Source organism: Rhinopithecus roxellana, chromosome 22, assembly GCF_007565055.1.
Source record: "Rhinopithecus roxellana isolate Shanxi Qingling chromosome 22, ASM756505v1, whole genome shotgun sequence".
Taxonomy (NCBI): Eukaryota; Metazoa; Chordata; class Mammalia; order Primates; family Cercopithecidae; genus Rhinopithecus; species Rhinopithecus roxellana.
Window position 1 is genome coordinate 10,861,245 of NC_044570.1, and position 17,780 is coordinate 10,879,024.

The window sequence follows — 17,780 nt, forward strand, 5'->3', positions numbered from 1 at the left end:
GTCAAGTGTTGCCAGTGGTTGGGGGCCTGGGCCTGGGAGGCAGCCATGTGCAGAGGCCAGGTGGACGCCAGTTAGTGGACTGATGGTCCTCATCCCCAGACACTGAGCATGGCTCCCCATGAGGGGTGGACATGGGCTGGGGGCACAACTTCCCCACTGGAAGGAAACTCTTAGCAGAGACAAGACCAGGTAGGCAAAAGTCCTGAGACACCAAGCAACTCTTCCTGCACCCATCAGCAGTGAACAACAGTAGAGGGCCCCACCCTAAGCTTCTTTCACCCACAGGAAAGCCCAGCAACAACTGCTGGGCTATGCCCAGCTCTAATGTGGGCTTTGTTGTGAGGTTCTCCCTCTCTTCTTTTGATACTTTTAGGCCACATTTTGTATTTTAATGGAAATCTTCATGGCCCACATGTAGGTCATAAGACATTGAAAAATAACTTAATATAATCAATGTGGTATTACTTGCTCTAAAAATTATTTTCTGTGCACTTCTAAATTTCATAAAAATTATTTTTATAATCCCTGACCAGTTCATATAAAGAATACTTCATGAAGCAAAAATATTATAAGAAATAAAGCAATTATGATTCTAGCATGAGTGGCAGGCAAATAAAGACAGAGAATTTGCATGGGGAGATTCTGAATCATAAGCCATAATATTTCACAAAAATAAGTTCAACACAAATCAGAGAATACAGATTTGTTTTCAGAATCTGTGAAGTTGCTAGTTGTACTAGTCCACTTTTATATTGCTATAAAATACTACCTGAGATTGAGTAATTTATAAAGAAAAGCAGTTTAATTGACTCATAGTTCCCCAGGCTGTACAGAACACATGGCTGGGGAGGCCTCAGGAAACTTACAATCATGGCAGAAGGCAAAGGGAAAGGAGGCACAATTTACATGGCCAGAGAAGGGAAAAGAGAAAGACAAGGTAAGAGTGCCACACTCTTTTTCAAAAGATCTCATGAGAACTCAGTCACTATCATGAGAACATCAAGGTGAATGTAGGTCCCCATGATTCAATCACCACCCATCATGTCTCTCCTCCAACACTTGTTATTACAATTCGACGTGAGATTTGGGTGGGGACACACGGCCAAATCACACTATTAGTTTTCTAGTAAATTACCAACCCTACAAAAATTGTTTTCTTTCAATATTCTTTTCTTTTCAAAATAGGTACACACACACGCACACGAACCCAATTGCTTGCCTCTTAATTCCCTAACATCTAAAGATTATCTTTAGATTAAGGACTTTGTACATTTAACTCTATGTAAATCAAAGATAAAAATCTGTATATGTTATATGTTTGTAGGGAAAGAGGACACATGTTCAAATAAAAATACAGGGCAAAATTTTGTTAATAGTCATTCAGGACTCAAAAATATATAGATTTTATTTGAACTCCTATAAGTTTTCATTGTGATCATAATAACCATGTAATCCTTACAAATTTAGTTGTACATTTGAAAAATAAGAAGTATAATTGGATTATTTGTAACACAAAGGGTACATGCTTGAGATAATAGCTATCTCCTTTACTCTAATGAGATCACTACACATGTAATGACTGTATCAAAATATTCCATATATGCTCATAAATATATACATCTACATACTCACAAAAATTAAACATAGCTTTAAATAACTTTAAATAAAAATGAAAATACAATCTATGGGAGCAAAGTTCTTCAAGTTATGTGTAAAGTCGCTGGCAACAGGGATTACTGGATATGTCATTTCACTATGTTACCAAATAATATATTGTTACCATCTTTATATCATTTAGTAAGAGGACAATTTAATGTTGGTGGGTGGCAAGATAACACTTTATTACATGCATTATAGTCTTAATACATTAAACACAATTTGAATTGAAAACAAATTAAGGTCACACATAATCTCCAAAAAAAAAAAAAAAAGTGTTACAACACTAACTTCATTTTATTACACAAAACTGCAATTGGTAAAAGTATTTACTACAAACATTTAAAATCTTTCCTTTTGATTAAAATGCAGATGAATATTACTCTAAACATCCACCTCATGCATCTCTTACAAGGCTTAACTCAACCAAAAAGAACTTCTCCACTTAGATTTTCATCACAGATCTTGCATTTCACTGTCCTCACTCATCCATGGAATAATTTATGAATGGCGCCATCTAATACAAAAAAAACCCTCATAGCTCTGATGCAGCAACAGTTGTTGACTCAGTGCTGTTACATGAACAACAGGTATCAAGGAAAAGCCTGAAGGTATTTAAAAGTTGAATTGGATCAACATTTGCTTTTCAAAAATTCTAAAATTCAATGGAAAATTCTACAGTTCAATGGATAAAAGTACACTTTGAATGTAAATACACCTCTTCAACATTAATCTCCACTTAAAATTACATAAAAACAATTTATGTAATAATTTTAGCTTTGTTTTCTATATTCAACACTCTGATTCTGTCAAATGCTTAAATGCAGACATTTTGTCTGTCTGATTTCATCTAAGCTGTGGTTTTTAAACAAATGTGTTTCCACTAAAGAACACTTTCTCATTCTCTTTCAGATTTTAGAAACACTTATTTTAAACCAAATTTTAATTTTTGTGTCCAAAATAAGTTTTAAAGGCATCTGTTCTTTCATATGAAATAGGTTAGGCTGCCTATTTCTTACTCAGCTCACAGAATGGTTCTGCTTATGAAATTCTGCATGCTGCCTTTTAGTGAGTGAAGAGTTTGGGGTTCAACTTGTAAAAAGTCATCTTTCCCTTAAAGAAATGAAAGAAAACAAAGCAAAGTCAGTGAAAGACAGTCTATATAGTTTCAGGAGTAAACCTATATGCGGCTTTGCCAAGCACTTGGTTGGATATAAATGCATCAACTTGTTTTTAAAAAATGCACAATTTGCTTCCCTAAAACATTATTACTTGCCTTTTCAAGTTATTGACAAACACACATTTGATATGCTCTTATATGTTATAGTTTTGTAACATATGAACTCAAGACTTTCTACTCTTCATAATTAAATCCTGTTTTAAAACATCACAAAACAGGAAACAGCATTCAAATTAGATTTACTATATAAAGATACAATTCACATAGGACTGCTGAGTTTGTTGAACACTAAAACTATGAAACAATTACTTTTTATATTAAAAAGACCATGGATAGAACTTATGAAAATCCAAATGCAGGATAGTAATTTTTCTTTACTTTTTTTTTTTTTTTTTTTTTGAGACGGAGTCTCGCTCTGTCTCCCGGGCTGGAGTGCAGTGGCCGGATCTCAGCTCACTGCAAGCTCCGCCTCCCAGGTTTACGCCATTCTCCTGCCTCAGCCTCCCGAGTAGCTGGGACTACAGGCGCCCGCCATCTCGCCCGGCTAATTAACCTAGCTGAATTTATGAAAGACTATTGCAGGTGTTTAAAAAGAAAGAAAAGTTGTTTTATCTAATACTGTAAGTAGTTGTCATTTTCTGGAAAATTTAATAGTTTTAGTGCTAATATATCTCCACTCCTTGGTTAGGCAATAAAACAGCCTTTCACCATTGTGGAATGATGCCCTGGCTTAAAGCTTTAAAGTCTAAAGTTGAGCGCCGCATCATGCTTCTTTTGAGAATTCTATGTGGAATTTGGTATTACAGAAACTGATTAGTTTGTCAGTTTGCAGATAGATTTAGCACAGTACTCTGGATAGACTGAGATGTTCTTTCACAACGGATGATCTGTAATACTGTAAGATGCTGATCTTTAGAATTGTTTAATCAGTCTTATTTTTGTACAGTATTAGTGACCTAAGTTATTTTACTGTCCCATTTTTATAAATCAAATGAAGTTATAAAAGAGGATTCTGACAGTAGGTATTTTGTACATATGTATATATGTTGTCCAAACAAAAATAATAAATGACAAAGAAAAAAATGTTCTTCCACATTCAATATATTTGTATTGTTTCTCTTGGATACAAATTCTCTGAAGTTTAATAAAGTTTTAGAAGCGTCTTCAGGGTTTTCCTCTGGCATAAAATATGTGTGCAAAAATATCTGTGATCAAAGTGAGGTGATTACACTGTCTTTACAGTTTTAATATTTATCTTCAGAATCAATACTCTTGTTCACTTTAAAGGCTTATGTTTTCTAAAAAGTCTTAATTACATGTATAATGCTTTAATTAAGTATGAAGTATTTAAAGTTGTGTAGAATTTATACAGAAACGTTTTGTCACATTCTTTGTATTTTTACAATATTTCCAAACTATAATTGCTTTCATATAGTATAAGCTGTGAACAGTGACTAAATGTAATACCCCTTTCTTTGTATTGGTAGAGGCACTCTCCAGTATCAATGCTGCTGTGTACAGTGTACAGCATGTGTGACAAACATTTAAAGGCTTTGTAACATTCTTCACATTTTTAGGGTTTCTCTCCATTATGATTTATATTTAGATATGTTTGAGTTCTGGATAAAACTCTGTCACATTTTTCAGGTTTCTAGACTTTCTCTCAAGTATGAAGTATCTCATGATTAGAAAGGCTTAGAAGAATTAGAAGATTCTTCACATTTGTAAGATATCCTTGCTGTATGAATTCTCTTATGCTTTAGAAGGCTGGAGGCCCAGTTAAAGATTTTGTCACATTCTTTGCATTTGTAGGGTTTCTCTCCAGTATGAATTCTCTTATGATCAGTAACAGATGAGTGACACTTAAAGGCTTTCCCACATTCTTCACATTTGTAGGGTTTCTCTACAGTATGAATTTTCTTATGTTCATTGAGGTTTGAAGAGTATTTAAAGGCTTTGCCACATTCGTCACAAGTACAGGGTTTCTCTTCAGTATGACTCCTCTTATGTCTAGTAAGGCATGACAACCACTTAAAGGCTTTGCCACACTCTTCACATTTGTGGGGTTTCTCTCCAGTATGAATTTTCTTATGTCCACTAAGGTCTGAGGCCTGTTTAAAGGCTTTGCCACACCCTTTACAAATGTAAAGTTTCTCTCCAGTATGAATTCTCTTATGTCTAGTAAGGATTGAGAACCGTTTAAAGGCTTTGCCACAATCCTCACATTTGTAGGGTTTCTCTCCAGTATGAATTATCTTATGTTTTGTCAGGTCTGAGGTGGACTTAAATGCTTTGCTACATTCATCACATTTGTAGGGTTTCCCTCCACAATGAATTCTCTTATGTTTACTAAGGGTTGAGCGATACTTAAAGGCTTTCCCACATTCTCCACATTTGTAGGCTTTCTCTCCAGTATGAGTTTTCTTATGTTCATTAAGGTTTGAGGAGTATTTAAAGGCTTTGCCACATTCATCACGATTATAGGGTTTCTCTCCAGTATGAGTCCTCTTATGTCTAGTAAGGCATGAGACCCACATAAAGGCTTTGCCACATTCTTCACATTTGTAGGGTTTCTCTCCAGTATGAATTTTCTTATGTCCACTAAGGTATGAGGCCTCTTTAAAAGCTTTGCCACATTCTTTACAAATGTAAGGTTTCTCTCCGGTATGAATTCTCTTATGGCTACTAAAAGTTGAGAACCATTTAAAGGCTTTGCCACAATCCTCACATTTGTAGGGCTTCTCTCCAGTATGAATTCTCTCATGTTTTGTCAGGACTGAGATGCACTTAAAGGCTTTGCCACACTCATCACATTTGTAGGGTGTCTCTCCAATGTGAATTATCTTGTGTATAATAAGGCTTGCAGACTGTAAAAAACCTTTGCCACATTCATCACATTTGTAGGGTTTCTCTCCAGTATGAATTCTCTCATGTTTAATAAGGTTTGAGAGTGAGTTAAAGGCTTTGCCATATTCTTCACATTTGTAGGGATTATCTCTAGTGTGGATCCTCTGATGTTGAGTTCAGAGTGAGAACATGTGAAAAAATTTGCCACATTCTTTACATTTGAAAGGTTTCTCTCCAGTATGTCTTATCTTATGTCTATTTAAATCTGACAATTTACTAAAGACTTTCACACATTTATTACATTGAAATATTTTACTATGTATAGTTGACAAAGATTGGTTAAGTCTGTTGTAACATCCTTTCTGCCCCTTCCTCACACTTCTACAGCCTTTCCTACATTGTAAATTCCCATGACCACATATTCTATATCTTCTCAGTAGTGCTTCTTGCAATGAATATTTTGGGCCTTTCTCTGGCCAAAGCTCTTCAGTGTATTGAGAATACATAGCTGCAAAACATAAAAATAACAAATTACCCCAAAACTAGACTTTGATAAATATACTCTACAATTCTAACATATAAAATTGTATCAAGTACGTTAGCAAGGTGGCAAAACAAAATACCATAGGCCCTAAAAGCTTCACAGACATATATATGTAACAACAACATACCGACTAAAATGCCTGTTTGGGAAATCTATAAATGGGTGAAGTGTTTCCAGGCTCCCAACTGAGGACAATGCAAAAAGCCACATAGAAGGGGAAGGAGTTTGTTACATTTACCCAAGGCACCCTTTCCTCCTTTGCAATACAGCATGGTGCCTTTAGGAGTAAACTGCTAACTCCTGGTCACTTCCTCAAAAGAGGAAGACGATTTTCACAAATGTATGCTTACTTCTGGCTTAGAGGGATGTTTCCAAAGATGGGTTTTGGTCTCCTGTGAAACATGCTACTGAAAAGAATGGTGGGATAAACTGGAAAGACAGCTTGGGTATGCTGCAATCAGTGGTAAATGATTGTTACAGCAACAGAAAGACTGCACTACCAGACAGTTCAAATGTGTAGGAAATGATTACAGCCTTTTAAGAAGAAACACGGAATTTAACTGAAAAATAATCACACCATTCCAGACATATCCTAACAACAGATTTGAGAGGCTCTCAGGATGTCTAGCACAGACAATAGGTTTCAGATTCTATCAGGATAAAACCACATTATAAAGATTGTGACATGTAGCTTTTTCTTATTGTAAAAAATCTCAACCAAAGAATACAATGTGTACAAAATAGCAGGACAACGTGGTCCAATAAAAAAAATTAAAAATTGCAGAAAGCAACCATAAAACATGGAGATGTATAAACTAATTTTAAAAATTCAAAATAACCTGAATAGTGCTCAAAAATCAGGGAAATGAGATTATCAACAAAAAGTTAAAATAGCAAAGAAACAAATTGTGGAGGTGAAAATTACAAGAAGAAATAATGACTGGGAAATTCTCAAATGTAACAAAAAGGGATGGAAAAAATCAAGAAGCTCAACAAACTCCAACTAGCGTACACACAAAGAAATTCATAACAAGACACATATCCAAGAGAAGATTTTAAAAGTCAGACAAGCTGAGACTATTGAGAGCAAGAGAAAAGTAATGTGTCATTTGTAAGTGTGCTCCTATGACCATTGAATTTGTCCATGAAAACCCTGCAGACCAGAAAGGAATTGTGACATTTGGTCAAACTGCTGGAAAAATTAAAAGCTTTCAAGTAATGCTAAGATATCTTTCAAAACTGTCCTACAAAATGAAAAATATAATAACCTTCCTAGAAAACCAAATGCTGCAAAGTATATCAGCACTATACCTGCCTCATAAGAACTAATGAAAGGAATCACTTTCACTTAAAAAAAGATGCTAGAAAACAACACTTAATTACATAAAAACACACAATTATCTAGAAAATATGTGCACATCCACAAAAATAAAATTCTGTAGCATCAGCATAATGATGTTGTAAACAGTTTTAATTATTCTCTAAAATTTTAAAGATAAAAGCATAAAAATAATCATAAATATCTGTCAGTGTGTATTTAACATAAGATAAAATTGATATCTGTAACATAAAGTTGAGGACAAATATAATAAGGAAAAATTTTTGTATGCAACTCAAGTTACGTTTTTACCAGATTAAAATATTCTGTTGTATCTTTCAGTTTTATATAATCAGCAAGGTATCCACAGAGAAAATGCCTATATAAATACACAAAAGAAAATAATAAAGCAGTGAAAACATATCAACATGAATATCAAAAAGACACAAAGGAAAACAGAAAGAAAGAACACAAAGCTAAAGAAACCAAAGCAATAAAATGGCAATAGAAAGTATTTCCTTTTCATAAATTTGTTTAAATAGTAACTAAATAGAGTTCCAAGTCAAAAGGCATACACCAAATGAAAAGAGTTATGAAAATTATTTAGAGGCCTGGCATGATGGCTCACACCTATAATCCCAGCACTTTGGGAAGCCGAGACAGGCAGATCACAAGGTCAAGAGATTGATCTCATCCTGGCCAACATGGTGAAACCCCGTCTCTATGAAAAATACAAAAATTAGCTGCATGTGGTGGTGTGTGTCTGTAGTCCCAGCTACTATGGAGGCTGAGGCAGAAGAATTGCTTGAATCTGGAAGGCAGAACTTGCAGTGAGCCAAGATCATGCCACTGCACTCCAGCCTGGTGACAGAGTGAGACTCCATCTCAAAATAATAATAATTATTATAATTATAATATAATTATAAACAAAATTGATTTTGGCTTCTAAATAGTAATAATAATAATAATCACTTTATATGTAACGGTGAAAAGCGACTAAAACTGGCAGGATGGAAGTAGTTATCCTCTGTAAATACTGACCAAATGAGATCAGGAGAGGTCAAGATTATATTACATAAAGTATACCTTAAGTCAAAAATTATCATATTTTATAAAATATACTTTAGGTTAAAAGTCACAAGAGACCAAAAAGAACATTAAGCCATAAGACAGGGGTTCATTCACTGGGAACCTATGACAAATGTGTGTATACATATATCTTTTTGGGTGGTGGGTGTGTGTCTTTCTCACATTATGGTTACATATAAAGCAAATATTAACAAATTGAAGCAGTAGAAAGGTAAAAGAATATTTCAATATCTCACTTTCAGTAATGAATAATAAAATATGAATAAAAATTGATAGGAGGGCAGAGAACTCTAGAGCAGTTTAAGAAAATTATGCCGAAGATGGCCGAATAGGAGCAGCTCCAGTCTCCAACTCCCAGCGCGAGCGACACAGAAGACCGGTGATTTCTGCATTTTCAACTGAGGTACTGGGGTCATCTCACTAGGGAGTGCCGGACAATCGGTGCTGGTCAGCTGCTGCAGCCTGACCAGCGAGAGCTGAAGCAGGGCGAGGCATCGCCTCACCTGGAAGCGCAAGGGGGAAGGGGATCCGTTTTCCTAGCCAGGGGAACTGAGACACACAACACCTGGAAAATCGGGTAACTCCCACCCCAATACTGCGCTGTAAGCATACAGGCACACCAGGAGAATATATCCCAATCCTGGCCGGGAGGGTCCCACGCCCACGAAGCCTCCCTCACTGCTAACACAGCAGTCTGCCGCGATCTATCCGCAAGGCAGCAGCGAGGCTGGGGGAGGGGCGCCCGCCATTGCTGAGGCTTAAGTAGGTAAACAAAGCCGCTGGGAAGCTCGAACTGGGTGGAGCTCAGAGCAGCTCAAGGAAGCCTGCCTGTCTCTGTAGTCTCCACCTCTGGGGACAGCGCATAGCTGAAGACCAACAGGGGAAGTAGCGGGAGCCAGTGCAGACGCGAACGACTCTGTCTGACAGCTTTGGGGAGAGCCGTGGATCTCCCAACGCGGAGGTTGAGATCTGAGAACGGACAGACTGCCTGCTCAGGTGTGTCCCTGACCCCTGAGTAGCCTAGCTGGGAGAAATCCCCCACTAGGGGCAGTCTGACTCCCCACACCTCACAGGGTGGAGTACACCCCTGAGAGGAAACTTCCAAAGGAAGAATCAGACAGGTACACTCGCTGTTCAGCAATATTCTATCTTCGGCAACCTCTGCTGCTGATACCCAGGCAAACAGGGTCTGAAGTGGACCTCAAGCAATCTCCAACAGACAAACAGACAGTCCTTCTGACTGTCAGAAGGAAAACTATCAAACAGGAAGGACACCTATACCAAAACCCCATCAGTACGTCACCACCATCAAAGACCGGAGACAGATAAAACCACAAAGATGGGGAAGAAGCAGGGCAGAAAAGCTGGAAATTCAAAAAATAAGAGCGCATCTCCCCCTGCGAAGGAGCGCAGCCCATCGCCAGCAACGGATCAAAGCTGGTCAGAGAATGACTTGGACGAGAGGAGAGAAGAAGGCTTCAGTCCATCAAACTTATCAGAGCTAAAGGAGGAATTACGTACCCAGCGCAAAGAAACTAAAAATCTTGAAAAAAGAGTGGAAGAATTGACAGCTAGACTAATTAATGCAGAGAAGATCATAAACGAAATGACAGAGATGAAAACCATGACACGAGAAATACGTGACAAATGCACAAGCTTCAGTAACCGACTCGATCAACTGGAAGAAAGAGTATCAGCGATTGAAGATCAAATGAATGAAACGAAGCGAGAAGAGAAACCAAAAGAAAAAAGAAGAAAAAGAAATGAGCAAAGCCTGCAAGAAGTATGGGATTACGTAAAAAGACCAAATCTACGTCTGATTGGGGTGCCTGAAAGTGAGGGCGAAAATGGAACCAAGTTGGAAAACACTCTTCAGGATATCATCCAGGAGAACTTCCCCAACCTAGTAGGGCAGGACAACATTCAAATTCAGGAAATACAGAGAACGCCACAAAGATACTCCTCCAGAAGAGCAACTCCAAGACACATCATTGCCAGATTCACCAAAGTTGAAATGAAGGAAAAAATCTTAAGGGCAGCCAGAGAGAAAGGTCGGGTAACCCACAAAGGGAAGCCCATCAGACTAACAGCAGATCTCTCGGCAGAAACTCTACAAGCCAGAAGAGAGTGGGGGCCAATATTCAACGTTCTTAAAGAAAAGAATTTTAAACCCAGAATTTCATATCCAGCCAAACTAAGTTTCATAAGTGAAGGAGAAATAAAATCCTTTACAGATAAGCAAATGCTTAGAGATTTTGTCACCACCAGGCCTGCCTTACAAGAGACCCTGAAGGAAGCCCTGAACATGGAAAGGAACAACCGGTACCAGCCATCACAAAAACATGCCAAAATGTAAAGACCATCGAGGCTAGGAAGAAACTGCATCGACTAACGAGCAAAATAACCAGTTAATATCATAATGGCAGGATCAAGTTCACACATAACAATATTAACCTTAAATGTTAATGGACTAAATGCTCCAATTAAAAGACACAGACTGGCAAACTGGATAAAGAGTCAAGACCCATCAGTCTGCTGTATTCAGGAGACCCATCTCACATGCAGAGACATACATAGGCTCAAAATAAAGGGATGGAGGAAGATCTACCAAGCAAATGGAGAACAAAAAAAAGCAGGGGTTGCAATCCTTGTCTCTGATAAAACAGACTTCAAACCATCAAAGATCAAAAGAGACAAAGAAGGCCATTACATAATGGTAAAGGGATCAATTCAACAGGAAGAGCTAACTCTCCTAAATATATATGCACCCAATACAGGAGCACCCAGATTCATAAAGCAAGTCCTTAGAGACTTACAAAGAGACATAGACTCCCATACAATAATAATGGGAGACTTCAACACTCCGCTGTCAACATTAGACAGATCAACGAGACAGAAAGTTAACAAGGATATCCAGGAATTGAACTCATCTCTGCACCAAGCGGACCTAATAGACATCTATAGAACTCTCCACCCCAAATCAACAGAATATACATTCTTCTCAGCACCACATCGCACTTATTCCAAAATTGACCACATAATTGGAAGTAAAGCACTCCTCAGCAAATGTAAAAGAACAGAAATTATAACAAACTGTCTCTCAGACCACAGTGCAATCAAACTAGAACTCAGGACTAAGAAACTCAATCAAAACCGCTCAACTACATGGAAACTGAACAACCTGCTCCTGAATGACTACTGGGTACATAACGAAATGAAAGCGGAAATAAAGATGTTCTTTGAAACCAATGAGAACAAAGATACAACATACCAGAATCTCTGGGACACATTTAAAGCAGTGTGTAGAGGGAAATTTATAGCACTAAATGCCCACAAGAGAAAGCAGGAAAGATCTAAAATTGACACTCTAACATCACAATTAAAAGAACTAGAGAGGCAAGAGCAAACACATTCAAAAGCTAGCAGGAGGCAAGAAATAACTAAGATCAGAGCAGAACTGAAGGAGATAGAGACACAAAAAACCCTCCAAAAAATCAATGAATCCAGGAGTTGGTTTTTTGAAAAGATCAACAAAATTGACAGACCGCTAGCAAGGCTAATAAAGAAGAAAAGAGAGAGGAATCAAATAGATGCAATAAAAAATGATAAAGGGGATATCACCACTGACCCCACAGAAATACAAACTACCATCAGAGAATACTATAAACGCCTCTATGCAAATCAACTAGAAAATCTAGAAAAAATGGATAAATTCCTGGACACTTACACTCTCCCAAGGCTAAACCAGGAAGAAGTTGAATCCCTGAATAGACCAATAGCAGGCTCTGAAATTGAGGCAACAATTAATAGCCTACCCACCAAAAAAAGTCCAGGACCAGATGGATTCACAGCTGAATTCTACCAGAGGTACAAGGAGGAGCTGGTACCATTCCTTCTGAAACTATTCCAATCAATAGAAAAAGAGGGAATCCTCCCTAACTCATTTTATGAGGCCAACATCATCCTGATACCAAAGCCTGGCAGAGACACATCAAAAAAAGAGAATTTTAGACCAATATCCCTGATGAACATTGATGCAAAAATTCTCAATAAAATACTGGCAAACCGGATTCAGCAACACATCAAAAAGCTTATCCACCATGATCAAGTGGGCTTCATCCCTGGGATGCAAGGCTGGTTCAACATTCGCAAATCAATAAACGTAATCCAGCATATAAACAGAACCAAAGACAAGAACCACATGATTGTCTCAATAGATGCAGAAAAGGCTTTTGACAAAATTCAACAGCCCTTCATGCTAAAAACGCTCAATAAATTCGGTATTGATGGAACGTACCTCAAAATAATAAGAGCTATTTATGACAAACCCACAGCTAATATCATACTGAATGGGCAAAAACTGGAAAAATTCCCTTTGAAAACTGGCACAAGACAGGGATGCCCTCTCTCACCACTCCTATTCAACATAGTGTTGGAAGTTCTGGCTAGGGCAATCAGGCAAGAGAAAGAAATCAAGGGTATTCAGTTAGGAAAGGAAGAAGTCAAATTGTCCCTGTTTGCAGATGACATGATTGTATATTTAGAAAACCCCATCGTCTCAACCCAAAATCTCCTTAAGCTGATAAGCAACTTCAGCAAAGTCTCAGGATACAAAATTAATGTGCAAAAATCACAAGCATTCTTATACACCAGTAACAGACAAGCAGAGAGCCAAATCAGGAATGAACTTCCATTCACAATTGCTTCAAAGAGAATAAAATACCTAGGAATCCAGCTTACAAGGGATGTAAAGGACCTCTTCAAGGAGAACTACAAACCACTGCTCAGTGAAATCAAAGAGGACACAAACAAATGGAAGAACATACCATGCTCATGGATAGGAAGAATCAATATCGTGAAAATGGCCATACTCCCCAAGGTTATTTATAGATTCAATGCCATCCCCATCAAGCTACCAATGAGTTTCTTCACAGAATTGGAAAAAACTGCTTTAAAGTTCATATGGAACCAAAAAAGGGCCCGCATTGCCAAGACAATCCTAAGTCAAAAGGACAAAGCTGGAGGCGTCACGCTACCTGACTTCAAACTATACTACAAGGCTACAGTCACCAAAACAGCATGGTACTGGTACCAAAACAGAGATATAGATCAATGGAACAGAACAGAGTCCTCAGAAATAATACCACACATCTACAGCCATCTGATCTTTGACAAACCTGAGAGAAACAAGAAATGGGGAAAGGATTCCCTATTTAATAAATGGTGCTGGGAAAATTGGCTAGCCATAAGTAGAAAGCTGAAACTGGATCCTTTCCTTACCCCTTATACGAAGATTAATTCAAGATGGATTAGAGACTTAAATGTTAGACCTAATACCATAAAAACCCTAGAAGAAAATCTAGGTAGTACCATTCAGGACATAGGCATGGGCAAGGACTTCATGTCTAAAACACCAAAAGCAACGGCAGCAAAAGCAAACATTGACAAATGGGATCTCATTAAACTAAAGAGCTTTTGCACAGCAAAAGAAACTACCATCAGAGTGAACAGGCAACCTACAGAATGGGAGAAAATTTTTGCAACCTACTCATCTGACAAAGGGCTAATATCCAGAATCTACAAAGAACTCAAACAAATATACGAGAAAAAAACAAACAACCCCATCAAAAAGTGGGGAAAGGATATGAACAGACATTTCTCAAAAGAAGATATTCATACAGCCAACAGACACATGAAAAAATGCTCATCATCACTCGCCATCAGAGAAATGCAAATCAAAACCACAATGAGATACCATCTCACACCAGTTAGAATGGCAATCATTAAGAAGTCAGGAAACAACAGGTGTTGGAGAGGATGTGGAGAAATAGGAACACTTTTACACTGTTGGTGGGATTGTAAACTAGTTCAACCATTATGGAAAACAGTATGGCAATTCCTCAAGGATCTAGAACTAGATGTACCTTATGACCCAGCCATCCCACTACTGGGTATATACCCAAAGGATTATAAATTATTCTACTACAAAGACACATGTACACGTATGTTTATTGCGGCACTATTCACAATAGCAAAGACTTGGAATCAACCCAAATGTCCATCTGTGACAGACTGGATTAAGAAAATGTGGCACATATACACCATGGAATACTATGCAGCCATAAAAAAGGATGAGTTTGCGTCCTTTGTAGGGACATGGATGCAGCTGGAAACCATCATTCTTAGCAAACTATCACAAGAACAGAAAACCAAACACCGCATGTTCTCACTCATAGGTGGGAACTGAACAATGAGATCACTTGGACTCGGGAAGGGGAACATCACGCACTGGGGCCTATCATGGGGAGGGGGGAGGGGGGAGGAGGGAGGGCTTGCATTGGGGAGTTATACAAGATATAAATGATGAATTGATGGGTGCTGACGAGTTGATGGGTGCAGCACACCAACATGGCATAAGTATACATATGTAACAAACCTGCACGTTATGCACATGTACCCTAGAACTTAAAGTATAATAAAAAAAAAAAAAAAAAAAAAAAAAAAAAAAAGAAAATTATGCCTTATGGAGTATAGAAATCATACCTCAATGACATCAGGATACATGCACTTCTCAACAGCTCAAAAAAGTTATCTTGAACAGAGAACTTGTTAGGCCACAAAAGAAGTCAAAAATTTTTTAAATTGAAAATTCACAGATGTATAACCAAAATTGACTAAAAGTGTACACCAATAACTGGAAGAAAAGTGAAAAATTCACAAATACATGGAAACACTCATTTAAGCATTCTCTTCTTCAAAAGTTGGTATAATTAATGTTGTGAAAATGCCCACACTGCACAATGTGATCTACAGGTTCAATGCAATTCCTTCTAAAATTCTAATTTCATTTTTGCAGAAATAGAGACACGAAACCAAAAGTCATAAAGTATTTCAAGGCACATTGAAGTGACCAACCATCTTTTAAAGCAGGAACTGTGTTGCAGGTATCACAGTTCTTGATTTCAAAAGACATATAAAGCTATAGTAATTAAACAGTTTAGTATGGCAATAAGTGAATGAATAACTAGACCAATAAAATATAATGCAGCACAAATATAAACTGTCACATATACAGTCACATGAAGTGTTATTTATTAATGAATGCAATAAGATGAGAGCAACCCAAAGTTCCCTCAGCAAATGAATGGATAAATAAATATGGGTACAAAAAAGGGATATACTCGGTTTTAAAAAGAGAAAATAACTAACAGCTAAAACACAGATAATCTTGAAGCATTATGCCAAGGAATAGAAAGCCACAAAAAGATGAGACTGTATTAATCCATTTATATGAGATATCTAAAGGACTAGACACAGAAAAAGCAGTAGTATTTGCAGAGGGCCAGGCAGTGGGAACGGGTAGTCCTTTACCGTGTATTGAGATTTAGTTTTGCAAGATAAAACATTCTAGAGATATGTTTCATAACAATATGAATATACTTGGCATGATAACTGAATGTTTAAAAATGTTTCAGATGTAAATTTCAAGTTATGTGTTTTTGATAATTAAAAATAAATAATAACACCTAAAGGAGATACAGAGCTATGATGTTTTTTTAAAAATTATCTTCAAATCACAAGTGTTCCCCTACACAAAAATAATGTAAGTTGACCAATAGATATTGAAATAGATAATTTCTATGACTACTCATCTGAGCAGCATAAAGCAACCACTGACAACCAAACAACAGAAATAAAGTCATAAACAATACAGGAGAAATATTTATACAAGCAAATAAACACAGAGATATTATTGGGAAGAAATATGGCTGACCCATATTTGACTTTTGCCCCACACTGTCTGAGTGGGTAGAGTTGAATATTGCCTTATAGAATGATAATATAAAGTGGCCAGGCACGATGCTCATGCCTAATAATCCCAGAACTTTGGGAGGCCAGATGGGAGGATCCATGGGTCAGAGTTCAAGACCAGCCTGGCCAAAGTGGGTGAAATGCCGTCTCTAAAAAATATAAAAATTGGCCAGGCATCGTGACCATGCCTGTAACCTAGCAATTTGGGAGGCCAAGGCAGGCTGATCATCTGAGGCAGGTGTTCGAGACCAACCTGACCATCATGGAGAAACCCTGTCTCAACTAAAATAACAACTAGCCAGGTGTGTTGGCAGGTGCCTGTAACCCAGCTACTCAGGAGGCTGAGGCAGGAGAATCACTAAATCTGGGAGGCGGAGGTTGTGGTGAGCAAGATCACACAATTGCATGCTAGCCTGGGCAACAAGAGCGAAACTCCCTTTAAAAAAAAAAAAAAAAAATTAGCCAGGCACAGTGGTGCACACTTGAAACCCAGCTCCTCAGGAGAATCACTTGAACCCGGAGGCAGATTTTGCATTGAGCGAGATCACATCACAGCACTGCAGCCTGGGTGACAGAGTGAGACTCCATCTCAAAAAAATTGCAAAATAAAAACTAAAAGAATACCTGATGTCAAGAAGCATACTGTAACACAAAAAACACAGAAATACAAATTTCAAAACAAAATTAAAACATGAAATTTGAAACTTATCAGATACCAGCAAGTAGAAAAATATATCATGAAAGAACTCCTAGAAGGGTAACATAGGAAAGAAAAAATAGTACAAAGGTTATTTTAAGAAGAAAGGGGCCAAGAATTTCTCATATTTGAATGTGATGAAATAAAAACATTTCTCTCTCTCTGTGGATTTTCCTGGCGCTGCTGTCCTTCGCTTAGCCGGTAGGCTTTTACTGTTTGAATAGTATATGTTTTTTTGTACTGTTCTAGAAGTCTACTAGTGTTCATTTATTAACGACTGACTCGCTTATAGGAAAAGTAGAAACTCTTCACAAAATAAAGCGTGCCGCGCCACATTTGCTCTAGAAGGGACTTCGAGGGCGGATAATCTGTCTCGGTACGATTGATGTATTGATTCGGTAGTGGTCACCAGATACTAAGCGCGATAAGCGAAGGCGGTTGTCCGTTTTCGAGTTGCTAATTCTCAGCAGCCACTCACTCGCACACAAGAAATTGGACAGAACTGTGCGCCGGGGAAGTCGGTCTAGCATTCTATCGCTAGCTCATGTACTATAATTTTATACCTAGAGCAGCTGCAGGATTACATAAAATGTTGGGACCAGAAAATGAGGATGGAAGGACAATACAGGAGGAATTG